Source organism: Colletes latitarsis, chromosome 3 (assembly GCF_051014445.1).
Source record: "Colletes latitarsis isolate SP2378_abdomen chromosome 3, iyColLati1, whole genome shotgun sequence".
Lineage (NCBI taxonomy): Eukaryota > Metazoa > Arthropoda > Insecta > Hymenoptera > Colletidae > Colletes > Colletes latitarsis.
Genome location: NC_135136.1, coordinates 40,182,097 through 40,195,154, shown reverse-complemented (window position 1 = coordinate 40,195,154; position 13,058 = coordinate 40,182,097). Strand labels below are relative to the sequence as shown.

Genomic DNA, 13,058 nt, shown 5'->3' with positions numbered 1-13,058 from the left:
ATTTTGTTTCGTTAATTCCTGTCGTGATTTTAACAAGGTTGAAAACCAGGATCTAGGTAGCGCGAAGTTCGCGTTGGGATATCTCTCGAATAAATATCATCGTTCCCGAGAGATCTCGAGCAGTGACGTTCGACTTCCGAACGCGAGCTCTCGTGTTTTTCCCCCGACCATCGTCCGTTCTCGCGGACTCGTTTTTATCCAATACGAACGGACGATCTCGTTTCGCGGAGAAATTTATTTACAAGCACCTCGCGCTAGAAGAGGAAGAAAGCACCTCGGAATGAATCACTCGCGTAATTACATTCGGTGATTTACCGAATTCCATTAAACGGAGTTTCATTGCGGCTGGACTTCATCGATCGATGCATCACTGTTCCACCTATGTTCCTCGAAGACGAGAGATTTTATTAAACGTCGCTTTCGACGCGAATGGAATAGTAAGCTGGCCAAGCTGGGGCAGAAAATAAAATTAGAAGCTGCCGGATCGCAGAGCAAGGTACAAATCTGTAGGATGGCCGTATCGGCTGCATAAAATGACGCCCATTATAACGGCACGGAACGTTCAGCTTATTAAAGAAAAATATCAATCCGCTGTCGTCTGCAGTCGGTTCAACGATTTCAGCGGAAATAGCGATCCAAGGCGGACGCGCAGCGGATACTAATGGCCGCCAGTAACCGCTACTGGCAAGCAAACGACGATCAGGAAATTCTAGCGAAAATGGTCTAGGCCATTAGCCGCGAAACGTATCGGAAAAGTCGTTGGCTGCGTTCGAAGCTCCGTGAAAGAGCGTGATTTTTAACGTCGCGCCGCAAAACACCATCGTCCACGATTCCGTTGTAACGTCGGTCGATGGAAAAATTTGTATTCTCGCGATAGAATGAAACAGCGACGCGAAATGAGTTTCGTTAAAAAAAGAGCGGTTTCGAGATTCGTTAAAGCGTTATTAAATTGAATTAAAATTGCTGCCGGTTATTCGCCGAATTCTTTTCCCCGTCGATACAATGGAAAATCGGAAATCGATACCAAGCATCGGGCACGATGTTCGTTTCCGCCAAAAATGCTCTGGACATACACTGAAAATATGAAATTTATAGTGCGGAGTATGATTGGAAGATAAAGGAGATCGAATCGTTCGGTGGTCGTAAACAAGATGCGGGGGTTTTCCATTACTGGAATGACACGAAGAAAACACGTATTTCTCAAGATTGCACGTTATAAAATATTTAATAAAAGGTTGGCGTGTGAAAATAAAATCTGTAATTATATTAATGGAATATTCTGTAATTTGCCAAGTAACTCGTTCGAGCGTTTTGTTCGAGTTCAACGTGTTCCCAGAACAAAAGAAAGGATTCGCAGAATGATAATTGTACGCGCACGGTGGTGCAGTATTAATTGAATTAAATATTACGAAAGAATGGAAGCTTCGTAATGCTCGAGTGCTCGAACACCTTCTTGAGGAAATGCATTATGGAAAAAGGATGGTGGACACGTTTCTATAAAGATGCTGCGAAGGTGTTAATGCGAACATAAAAGTTAAGATCGTATCGTAGGTTAAGATTTGCATTTTATTAACGTCTTTATAAGAACGGGGCCACGTTCCTTTTTTTTCACCGCGTGCTTCCTCACGAGGGTGTTCGAGCATAACAGCATTACAAAGCTTTTGTCCCTTTATGCTATTCAATGCTACACCTATTGGATAAAACTGCCCAATGTTCTTTCTTCCGGAAGAAAGTCTTTATTTAAGATTATCCTCTGATACAGAAAGCAAAGAACAAGTTTCTTTTATCTAGACTTTATTTAAATTCGATATTTTTGTCTCCTTTATTGTACATTTCTGAGATATTGAACTATCGAGCGTTTCTGTTTGTCTATAATTTCAATAAACGTTGAAGACATCCCTACGTATGGTGAACTGATTAAGGGAGACCATTTTCCATTGAGAATCTCTACCATTGAACACGAATCACACAGGAATCGATTGTTCCATAGATCTGACCTAGATACGCGTCAGAAACACGTATCCTCTTCCTTTGACAACGTTACAAAAGACCAAGTCGTTTCATCCTGATAATATCGAATCGACACCAAGAGACCTATAGACGCCCGTATATATAGGATGATTCTAGAAACTAGGACAAGATGCAGCTCTTTTCCCAGCGAAGATACAAAGAACCGATGGAGGAAGAAAGGTTGAATCCCGCGATGGGAATCATCTTTTGACGATACGATTCTTTCTCTACGCAACTTGCACACGTGCGCTTGTTTTCCAAACTTTCTTTCCAAAGTATCGCGTGATCATTAAAAACTTTTGACTCTCATTTTTCTATTCCCCTCTGAATTCATTTCTACGGAATGAAATTAACGCAGCTTGAAAATGAGCTACAGTTGGATTACACGTTTTAGAATCGCCCTGTAAGGACGTTCGGAGATACTTAATAGGGGCTGTCGGCGTCGTTGAGGACAAAAAGAGTAGGAGGGCCGAATTCTGGCGGAAAATGTTAAGGTCCATTAGTCGCGAAACGTATCGGGAAAAAGTTCCACCGTCGCGTACGTGTTACGGCGATCCGATAGGAATGTAATTCTTGCCATCCAGACGGAGGAAGCACGGGCTACGTACACCGGAAATATACTCGGTGGAACCCCCCCTGGTGTGTACGTGATGCTTGCTGTTCCGCGGACTGGAAATACGAAACCGGGACGGGAAAACGTATCGCGTGGCGCGGCCGTAGAACGATGCCCTTTCTTTACCGTGTGTCACCTGTCTTTCGCGCGGGCGTATAACAGATTTTTCGAGAGCCATTTTCCGCGACTTCGAGAGAAACGAATACGAGCAACGTCAGAAAGTTTCCTCGAAAGCTCCCGGGCTAAAGGAACAGCAAAAGTCGATACTAACTGCCGCAACAGTTCCCTCGCGTAAAAGATGCGACGCCCATGCTATTGGAGGAACCACAGACGAGCAAAATACTTTGATAAAAATTTCAAACGGCGAATAATAGACGAGTAATTGTGATATTTTTAATCAGACGTACAGTTTCTATCGAAATATAAATTTTTAGTATTTTTATTATCTCTGTTCGTCAGGACAAAGTCTATTGTTCGCATATTTATTTATTAGAAGAGCTCGGTACCGTGCATCCCTTTGGTCGATCATCCCCCAAAGGAAAGAACATGGATCAGGTTCGATAAAAGCTCGCCGATACATCGTTGCGTAACGGATCGGCACGCGGAACCGCGATGCTGCAATTACGGTCATCGTGTCGTCATTGAAACGTAACAATGGCTGCGGTAAAAAGCAGTGCGCGTAATCAGCGTGACGGAAGAGGACAGACGGCTCGTTGGAGAGAGTAAAATGGCCCTTGATTCGACGTCCATCTAGCCTCGCGATGACATTTCTCGTTCGCGAATCAACCAATTCGATAGAAACCATGCTAGTTTCACTTCGAACGGGAAAAATATAGTTGCATTAAACTCCCTGGGTTCCTTTTCATACATTGTGCCTCGTCATGGCAATTTTCCACTCCCAGATTTCATTCCTCGCAATTATTTTCTTTGACTTTCACCTAGTGGACTCCGGGTTCATTTTGAACTTTATTAATATTTCTTTTTTAGAATCGAATAGAATTAAATAGCCCTTACGGAACTGTCTAAACTATATTCGTACCGAGGAAAGCATTGCATAACAAAGGCGAAATAAAAATGCTCGATACAGTCGATTAAGAAACAAAGAATTAATTTTCAACGGCGTAACTCGATTAGCCAGTCGGAGCACCGACGGCGAAATGATCCATATCTGTCTCTGTCTGTTGGCAAACACCATCGATCAGCGGTGTCGTTTGGCCGCGATGCATTAATCATCCATTGAGTTTATCAGCGGAAAATTGATAATCTTGCGGAACAGAGCGATGGTTTTGTCGATGATGATCACCGCCGTTAATTGATATCGACATTATCGAATGAAAGAATCCATTGATGAAATATCCGATCGACGACACTCGATAATTCAGAAAACAGAAGGAAATACGTAACGTTACGGATGTATGTACTTATTTTCATTAAGTGTGACACGAGGAACCCTAATCCACTGGAGTTCCCAGCAGGGGCGCATGATCACCTAGCGATTCCACTGGGGGTCACGACCCTACTGGGTCAAGTATGGATTTCATGAACTCGAGTATTTCATTTAGAGAACCACGTCGCATTTACAAACACTTTGGCAGGCACACCACTAAGCTAAAATAAAATTTCTAAACCAGAGATAAGTGGTTAAAATGGTACAAGAAAAAATAATTTACATTCAAGTAGATAAAAACTATTAAACTAAAATTAATCGTCCACGGTTGCGAAGCGGTTGAAGTTGCAGTCGTGGCCCTCGAACGGATTTAGTAACTTTGAATCGCGAACAATTAACGAGTCCTTTTATGCGTATTTTATTACGGCGGTCCATTGCTTGAGATTTCATTCAATACGAGTCGATTGTGGCGACAGTTTAAAGGCATTGACGCCATCGATTCCGCGCGCTCGTAAAAACGGAACGCAAACGATCCGTAGCGGGCGACATTCTCCAAATTGCGTTGCATAAATACGGAGAACCGATGCTTTCTAAAAGGTAACCGCTATTATTTAAACGCATTACCCCAATTGCATAATAAACGCAGGCCGAATAAATAAACCGAGAACATTACGCAACCTCAAGGCGAACGCCGTTACAACAGCCCGCGAATTATGCATTTCTTTAACGAACAAGTCTTAATTAATGCCGGGCTCTTCTTTTTTTCACAGTTATTTCTCCTTCGACGTTGGCTAATTTGCAACAGTTTTATTCGGGCTCGGGGAACACTGCTTTACATTCCTACCAATCTCTTTTATTTCACGACCGAGTTTTGTGCGAAACCGGTAAAAACTGGCCCTGTGTATTGCGAATTATGGAAAACAAATGCACTCGCTTCTTTAGAAAGACCGTAATTATTACAGTTTCGGAGATAACTCGTCTAACCGGAATTTTCGATGCCGGTGTGTTGACAATCAAAGTCTTCTTGCGACTTGGTTTTGCAAGAATCATTTATAGCATTTCAGCATTATTTCTCTAAAGCATTGTCTCTCGTTGGTTTTATTCGTTATCTATTATTCGAATGAAACGGCATCTCTGACGCGCGGAACCGTAGAGTCCAATTTCGATGGAAGAAGCACCTGTCACCGTCGAACAGATTCGCTCGGTGTTCCGTGCCGTGTAAACGCGACAGAAGCCTGCCGGTCGTTCAACCGAAAAAAAGTACGCACCAAAAAGTAGAGAGAGAGAGAGAGAGAGACACGCATGAAAACGAGAGAAAAGGGAAAAAAGGGAAACGAAAAAAATCGAAGGGAATTCAATCGATATCGGATTACAGATTGAGCTCGACGGGGCCGAAAGTTTGGGGCGTGTGGCGCGGCAATCCTTTCCCGTTCCTCCAATCCGCTTAACTTCGCAGATTCAACTGCGAAACTTATCGGACCATTCGAGCAACGGCTGATACCGAATCGGCCCATATATCCTGCGGTATCGATAATGTATTCGGGCTTGATTCGCCCGTCCGTGGACCGCCGAATTCATTTTTCTCTCGCAATCGTGGCTGGTTCCCTGATTTCCGCCCTTAACGATGCTCGACACCGATTCTTCTTGATTTTTGGACGCCTGACAAGTTCTTTCTCTTCAACGCCTACGATCTTCGTCCTTCGTACCTGTTCTGTTATTCAAACGTAACACGATTCAAAGTCTTCGTAGGTCTTCGACATCTTTTCTAGGACGGAGATTTCGGACGAACGGTTTGATGCGTGGTTAAGTGTCGCCTGTTTTTAATTAGAAACCGCAGCTACGAAGAAGCCGGAGTTCCCTGTCCTGGTAAATCGCACGAATGCCCGTGCACTTCCGTCCGCGGCGGTGTTCCTTTTCGTGCCGGACGAGTTCATTACGGTTGTAACGCGGCTAACAGGATTTCGCCGGCCGTCGTAACGAGCTCTCTCGAGCCGTAATTCAAAAGTTGATTCGAGTAGCACCAATTTATTGCCCCTAGGCGGCCGCTGGGCGAGACTTTTCCCCGCGGGGGATGGCTGACTAGCTGGCACGCCGCGACGAACCAAACTCCGAACAGATAAGGTCGCTGGAAATTGCATTAAACATCGTGGGCACGTGCCCCAGAAAGAGCAGAAAGAGTTGCTCGACGAAACGCGACTCGACGGGGCGTTGGGACGGGACGCGATGCCGAAAGAAACGCTTCCTCTTTCGTTACTTCCGTTCCACCCTCTTAAAACGGTCCTCGACCTCTTGACGCATGATTTAATTAGCTTGCCACCTCACTATTTTCTTGTGCATCGTCGAGAAATACTTTGCTATTGTATATACACTCTCTATAAATTATTGAGGCTTATAAAAAATTCTTAGGCAGAATTACCACGTGAAAAAACAACATAATTGAAAATGAAGGACGTTTAATCGTACGTAGTCCTTAAGGTTGAAATATTCGCGCACTTTATCGAGGAATATTAATATTGCAACTGCAGTGAGAATTTCAACTTTGGAAATTCGGTCGCGTCTCTAGAGAACTGGGTAATAGTAGAAGATAATATTTCGCGAGGAATATTCATGAATGATGTTATAACATTTTTCCCAGGAACTTGTACTACCGTTTCGAAACGCCGAAGAATAATTTCTCGAATACTGGCTCAACGGAGAATAATTTTCGTTTAGAAAAGTTTCCACGTAGAAAACTGATTACTTTTTAATTTACGACTTTTTTGTCTCGAAAATATCCAGTAAATCGTTCGATGCTTTGTTTCTAGTTTCTTAGAAAATAGAATTTATCTAATTTTGATCGAACTTACCAGAGCTGTTTCATACGTCTTCGCAATCACCGGATATGGATCTCATCGAACATCTGTGGAACAAAGAAAGTATTTCTTTAAATATTTTCCAACATTTTCAAGAGTTTTACAGGCAAACATAAAATGGCTGGGTCCGGTCTAAGGGGTGGTTTCTCTTGTAAAGTCGATAAGTAGCAGGAACGAAATACAGTATAGCTCGTAGGCTGGACCAATGAACATTCGTGAAAAGTTTGATCAAAATCGATCCGTCTGAAAGTTGGCGATGTACTTGTAAGCAATGGCGAACCCAAGGAGAGAGGGGAAAATGCTCCCTTACGACCCCTCTCGCGCTATTAATATCCATTTTTTCACGCCAGTTTAAACGAAAGATGTTTAATTTATTTTCGTCCGTTAAAACAACATCGTTCCTGCACTCTTATCGATTATAAATTAAATCTCTCGCAAAGTTCAGACGTTCAACCCCGCGATGCTCGCACATTTTTCAATCTAACCCTCCAAAAATAATCATTTCATTTTACTGTATCTTACGTTTTCAACGCAATAAAGCAGAAATCGAAATTTGTATTGTTTGTGTTGGCTTTTATTTGCAACTCCCTCGTTAAATTTCTGGTCGCGTCCGTGCTCGCGGGTCCGTAAAATTCGACGATCGTATCGGTTATCGGTTTAGGAAATAATATCGACAGGAAACCGTGCTGGAAAAACAATGAACGTCCGCGTAATTGCGCGCGGAACGAAAGGGAAATGGAACGAAGGAGTTCAGTGTCTTCGCAATCAGTTCGCGGTTTCGATTATTCAGCGTCGACGATGCTCAAATGGAGAATTCGAGTTATTAATGGCGCCGCGCCGTCGTAAACGAAACTCCTCGACTCGAGGGGGATCAATCGGAAGGAAATTGCCGTCGGTGAAAGCGAACGTAAAACAATTTACTGTCATAAAACCGGCGAATCGTCTTGTTTGTTCTCGAAACGAGAGGCCGCTTCAAGCACAATTACTATCGCCGATTGTTTGCGGATAAAAGCGCAAAGTTTTCGCCACTTTCCTACTGTTTATTTTCGTGACAGCTGAAAACGAAAGGGGATACGTATAGTGGAGTATAACACTCGTCGCTTCGATATAAATTCTCAACCAACCAATTCGTGCGAAACCTTTTATTAACTTCGAATAAAATTATTTCTCCGATGAACCTCGAATTCGATAAGAGTCCTATCAGCAAGGGAGAAATCATAGGCACAGTTTAGATCTGTAGATCTGTACGACAGATCACAGATACTCGGAAGAATTGCCTTCAGCCAACAAAAAACATGTAACTCGTTACGCGCAAAGCATAACAAGGAGTCGTTTCTCCGCAGGATTGCAACCGTGCAAAAGGAATGGTTTCTCTGCTACAATTTGAAGGGAACTAAGCAATGGCTTTCGCCAAAGCAAACTCCAGCTGCAACACCAAAGCCCCGTTCGACTCCGGCAAAGTATCCTCTAAGCGTTTACTGGGATTTCAGCGAGGTGATTTCGATTTGCTGAAACATGGGGAAACGATAACGAAATCTCCTGTCAGCAGCCAGAAAGATTACAGCAAAACTACACGTATCTATTGTTAATCAACAGGAAGAGCGTAATCTTGTGGACACGATAACGTGAACAAAAGAGTAAAAAAATCTTTGGTAAAACTTTACCGTGAGCGTATTGCGACGAGCACGTTCGAAAAGGAGCAAAGAAGGGGTTCGAAACGAAAGAGTAAGAAAATAAGAGGGTCTGCACCCCGAAAGGGTGAAGGGGTGACACTAGTAGAGAGGCGAAGTAAGTAAAGAGCGAGAAAATGAAAGAACGGGCAGAAATAAGGGTATGAAGGGGGTTGAAACGATAGAGAGAAAGGGACAGGGGGTGGGAAAAGTTGTTCGAACTGCCGATGGGGGTGACATTTAACCAGGCACGCACCGCGTGAACGGTGTGAGTGCATCTAACGGGGTTTTACGAGTTCGAGGGGGCTAGAAATGGGGGGTGGTTGGGTAGCGGCAAGAAAAGAGGGTACGTCGCGGCGGCAGCATCGAAATAAAGCGTTCTCCAGGCTTCTGTTTCCCTGGTACCCTTCTAAGCTATTCCACGTTTCTCCCCCTCTCGCCTGTTTTTTGTCGTCGCTAAAAACTTTGATACCTTTTTAGGAGGTATTGTTTCCAGCCGGTGGAACGGTGGGGAATCGTCGGCTAAAGAGGGTTTCGCACCGCCGAGATAAGCCAAAGGGGTGGAAAACGACCAGAGCCACGGCGTGGATGCCGATAAGAGCAATCCTGAGGGTGCGTTCACACCAAACTTAGGCTTAGTCACGAAGACAACGGGGCTCGGTAAATTTCGCCTCGATAGCAATCGACGCGGATGGGAATAAGAATTTCTCGTTATCTTGGACGATATCCGGCTAACTTACGACTCCTCCAACTCCGAAACTATACGGGGTGCGGGCGTTCGGGCGTCTCTGATCCCGGAATCGGTTCCAATCCCATAGTTTCCACGTTTCATGACAACCTCGACGTTCGCAGGTTGTAACAACCACGCGTGAATCGTTCGTTCTTGTCTAGGCAAAAATATCGAAATACTTTAAGCTGCTCTATTTTATCACGATTCTCGAGATTCGTTTTAAGGTCTAAAAGGGAAAAGCCTTGTCATATTATTAAATATTAAGCTAACACATTTTCGTTCTAATTTACAGTTGTTTTGAGAATGAAACTAGGAGTCCAAATACAAGTATAATTGTGTTCAGAAGCTCTACAATCGTGGATGAATTTTTTCGGGGGTCGCCGAAGAATGGACGGAGAGAGGAATACGGTTCTAAATAGCAGAGATTTAATGAGAGGGTCCTCGAGGGTCCGTTCACCGACCAGAACAAGGAACTGACGATGGGGGAAACGATAGAACGAGCAAATGCGTACTCGATAAACATCAACGCGGCCGAGGAGACAAATATGGTTCGTTATCTTCCCTCCAATCACGATTCTCGTGCCAGGGGAATATCAGATTATTAGCGTACTGGACCGCTTTTCTCTTTAATAAAAATTCGCGAGAGAAAATCTTGCATGTTACGGGAGAACAATGTAATGAACGTAATTACCAGACAATGAAGATGTTCGTACGTACCAACGCAATTTACGAGTTAACACACCTGTTCTCCATGTTTAGGAATATCCGCAACGTTTGTTCAGAATTTAATATGAAAAAATATTCGTTTGTTACAAGGTTTGCAATTAATAACGATTATTTGTTGCGAAGAGTTCTCTTTCGTTACGGATTTCATCGAGGTAGCTAATTCGTCCACAGTTTCACAAAAGAGTAAAATTGATCTAAGTTTGCGAAGTAAGTTACTTCGATATGCATTCAAAGGCTTCTTAGCTGGAAGAAGAGGACGATGAAAGTCGGTGCTGATAAATCTCAAGGATCGTACGCTTTGAAGATAAATTTAAGCGTTCTAAGAAGTCTTACGGATAATCGAAAGCAATTACTCAGTCGAGTGGTCGATGATCCTCGATTTGTCGAGGAAGTCATGGTATATAAATTTCGAAGTACAGATCAGACGATTCAACTATCTACCAGCTACCGAACTGATTCGGGAAGAAGATTTACTCCGAAATCCGTAATTTCGAGGAACTTCCTCGACCGTGTTCCACGTTCAAAACTAATTTAGGATTAATCTGAACGTACGATATATAGAATTCGAACGTCGATCGAACTTGGTTAATCTACAGAATCGAAGGCTGCCCTATAAATTTTTACAAACTTCGAACCGTGACCCACGAACTTTGTACAGAATCTACACGATGCAATTTTACAGAGAACTTTATAGATTTGGCAAAATAGAAGATAGCAACGATGGCAATTGCGTAAAATGGCACTCGTTGGAGGGTTAAGCGGGATCGTTCGAGACGATTGCCTCTTTTGGTTATCTTCCGCGCGACAAGACGGTGCTTGAATCAGCAACGTTATTAATGGCGGGTAGCAGAGGATTCGAGACGAGGCCTAGGGCCCATTAGTCCCGGCCTTGGCCAATTACTCGTCGAAATTGCAGCTTCGTCTCGGCTGTCGCGGCTGGCTTTCGAAATGGCGCAGAAATGATCACTCGACGACAGAGTATCGTCAGGCGGGGACAAAGTAACAGGGCGATTGAATAGAAAAGCCAGAGAGGCAGAAAGACCAGCGGAACGCGGAAAACGAGGACCGAGTGGGACCAGGGAACCGGCGAACAGAGAGAACAGAAAGCACAAAGCAGAGGATAACAGAAAGGGAAACGCGTATCGGCACCACAGATGGAAACAGAGAAACCGAGAAAGACAGAGGGAAGATGTTCAAACCGCGATGCGACTGCGTTTTCCGCGATAATCACGCGCGGTTTTTGCGTATTCCGCGCTTTTTGCGTTACGCAAAGTTCAAAGGACCATCGGATGTTTATTGGAAAAAGTCACTCGTTTAGAAAACGCCGCGGCAAAAGTACAATTCGCTGGTTGCGAGCGATAAAATTGACGGGCTGCTAGCGATTCTGTCCGCGGGAATTACGATTATCAACGCAACTATTACGCTTCTCTATCTATCGTATATCCGAATGTTCTTTCTCCTTCTGCTCTGTACAAAGTAAAATTTTATTTTACGGAAATAATGGATAACCGATAGAACCGATGTCCAGCAATTTATTCGTGATGTTTATTCGATCAGACGGTTGAACTTTTGTCTGTACGGTATAAAATATATCGTGGTACGATTGAAATTTTTCCCTCGATAACGGTTATTGTTGAAACTTTATCGTGTTTCGCAGCGACGGAAATATAGCAAGGTTCAGATAAACGCTCGCATCCGGAACGAAGACGGGGGAAAGTTAACGCAGTCGCTAGGAAGATTAGTATTAATGGCAGCACGATCGTGCGGAAAATTTTTAATCCTATAAAATACCGAAAAAGTCGCGTCCCCGTCGGAAATCCCGTCGTTTTGCAGATCGCGAGCGGACGAGGAGGAGCGCCCGGGCACAGACGGATAAAGACGGGCGTTGAAACGAAGACAAAGGAGGGAAGAGGCTGCGGAAGGAGGGACAGAGAGTGGCGGAGATGTATGTACAGCTAGAGGACCGAGAGAATCGCGGAGAAAGAAATGAAAACGAGCACCGAGCCCGGGAGAGATAGATGCCTGGATAGAAGTTACGTCGGTGAGCGGAAGAGAAACTCGGAGGGACGAGGAGGGTCGTCGAAGCAGACGGAGACAAAACTTTGCTGCGGAGGAGGGGGTGGGTGTGGGTGTTGGGGTGGAGGAGGAAGGGAAGGATCGTAGATGATATCGAAGCGGGGTTCGCGCAGCAGAAATACAAACAGGGTTGTATTGTAGTCCACCACCATTGTCTGCGGGCGTGCAGAGACCTACGCGAATTCCCCCCTGCCCCTTCTTGACACAAAGCCTCTCTAACAGGGCTGCCAACAGGGGAATGCACAATTACATACACGGCCGCCTACTCCAGACCGTCCTAAGAAGCTTTAATTAACGGTGGCTTGCGGCCTCCGTGTGCTCGCGCGAGCGCAAGCCTTCAGAACGAGCACGCGCGCGCACGGATAGGGCCCTGATCCCCACCCTCCACCACCCCCACCCACTCATCGTGCCACGCTTTGTAGCGCGGGAACTGACTAACGACTTTACGATCGACTTCCGCGTCGATGGTTCCGGCAGGCCTTTTTCGACCGAATCGAAACGATCGATCGCAAGTATTCCAACCACGACCGTCCCTGAGAACCCTTTCCCAGACACGATGACTAGGATCGAAAGCGATCCTGCTGGGCGAAATCGACGAGGGGAAGCTGCGAAATATAGTACCAGACTTCCTTTTTTTAAACACAGACGGGGGTAATTAATCTACAACACCAAATAGCAATGGCTGGTCTGATCAAGATTATTTTATCGATATCTAGTGGAGCTATCGGAATAAATATTGTTTGATCTTCTATCCATCGTACAAAGTTCCGTTAAAATCTGAGCGTTGCGTTTCGCGTGATTTCCTTGTACGATCGAACGATGCGCGAAGAAAACGGCACTATGACTGCAAATAATGTTGACTCACAGGTCTCTAGGGTCTAAACCACTTCGTCCGTCAGACCACGAACGGAACCTGCGACCGCAATAAGAATTCCCGCAAGGGGGGGAGAGCCACTTATTAGAATGCTTAGCGTAACGTAGCATTAAGATCGTC

The 13,058-nt window shown here is 44.6% G+C and overlaps 1 protein-coding gene across 16 annotated transcripts in view; it reads right to left on the bottom strand.

The window, feature by feature from the left end:
- LOC143340268 (uncharacterized) overlaps positions 1-13,058 on the bottom strand; it is a 129,475-nt gene that overhangs the window by 66,858 nt on the left and 49,559 nt on the right. For all 16 annotated transcript variants that reach the window (XM_076762021.1, XM_076762022.1, XM_076762008.1 and 13 more), the window contains one exon: positions 6,857-6,909. The gene's annotated coding sequence lies outside the window, so the exon portion shown is untranslated. The remainder of the gene's footprint in view (positions 1-6,856; positions 6,910-13,058) is intronic.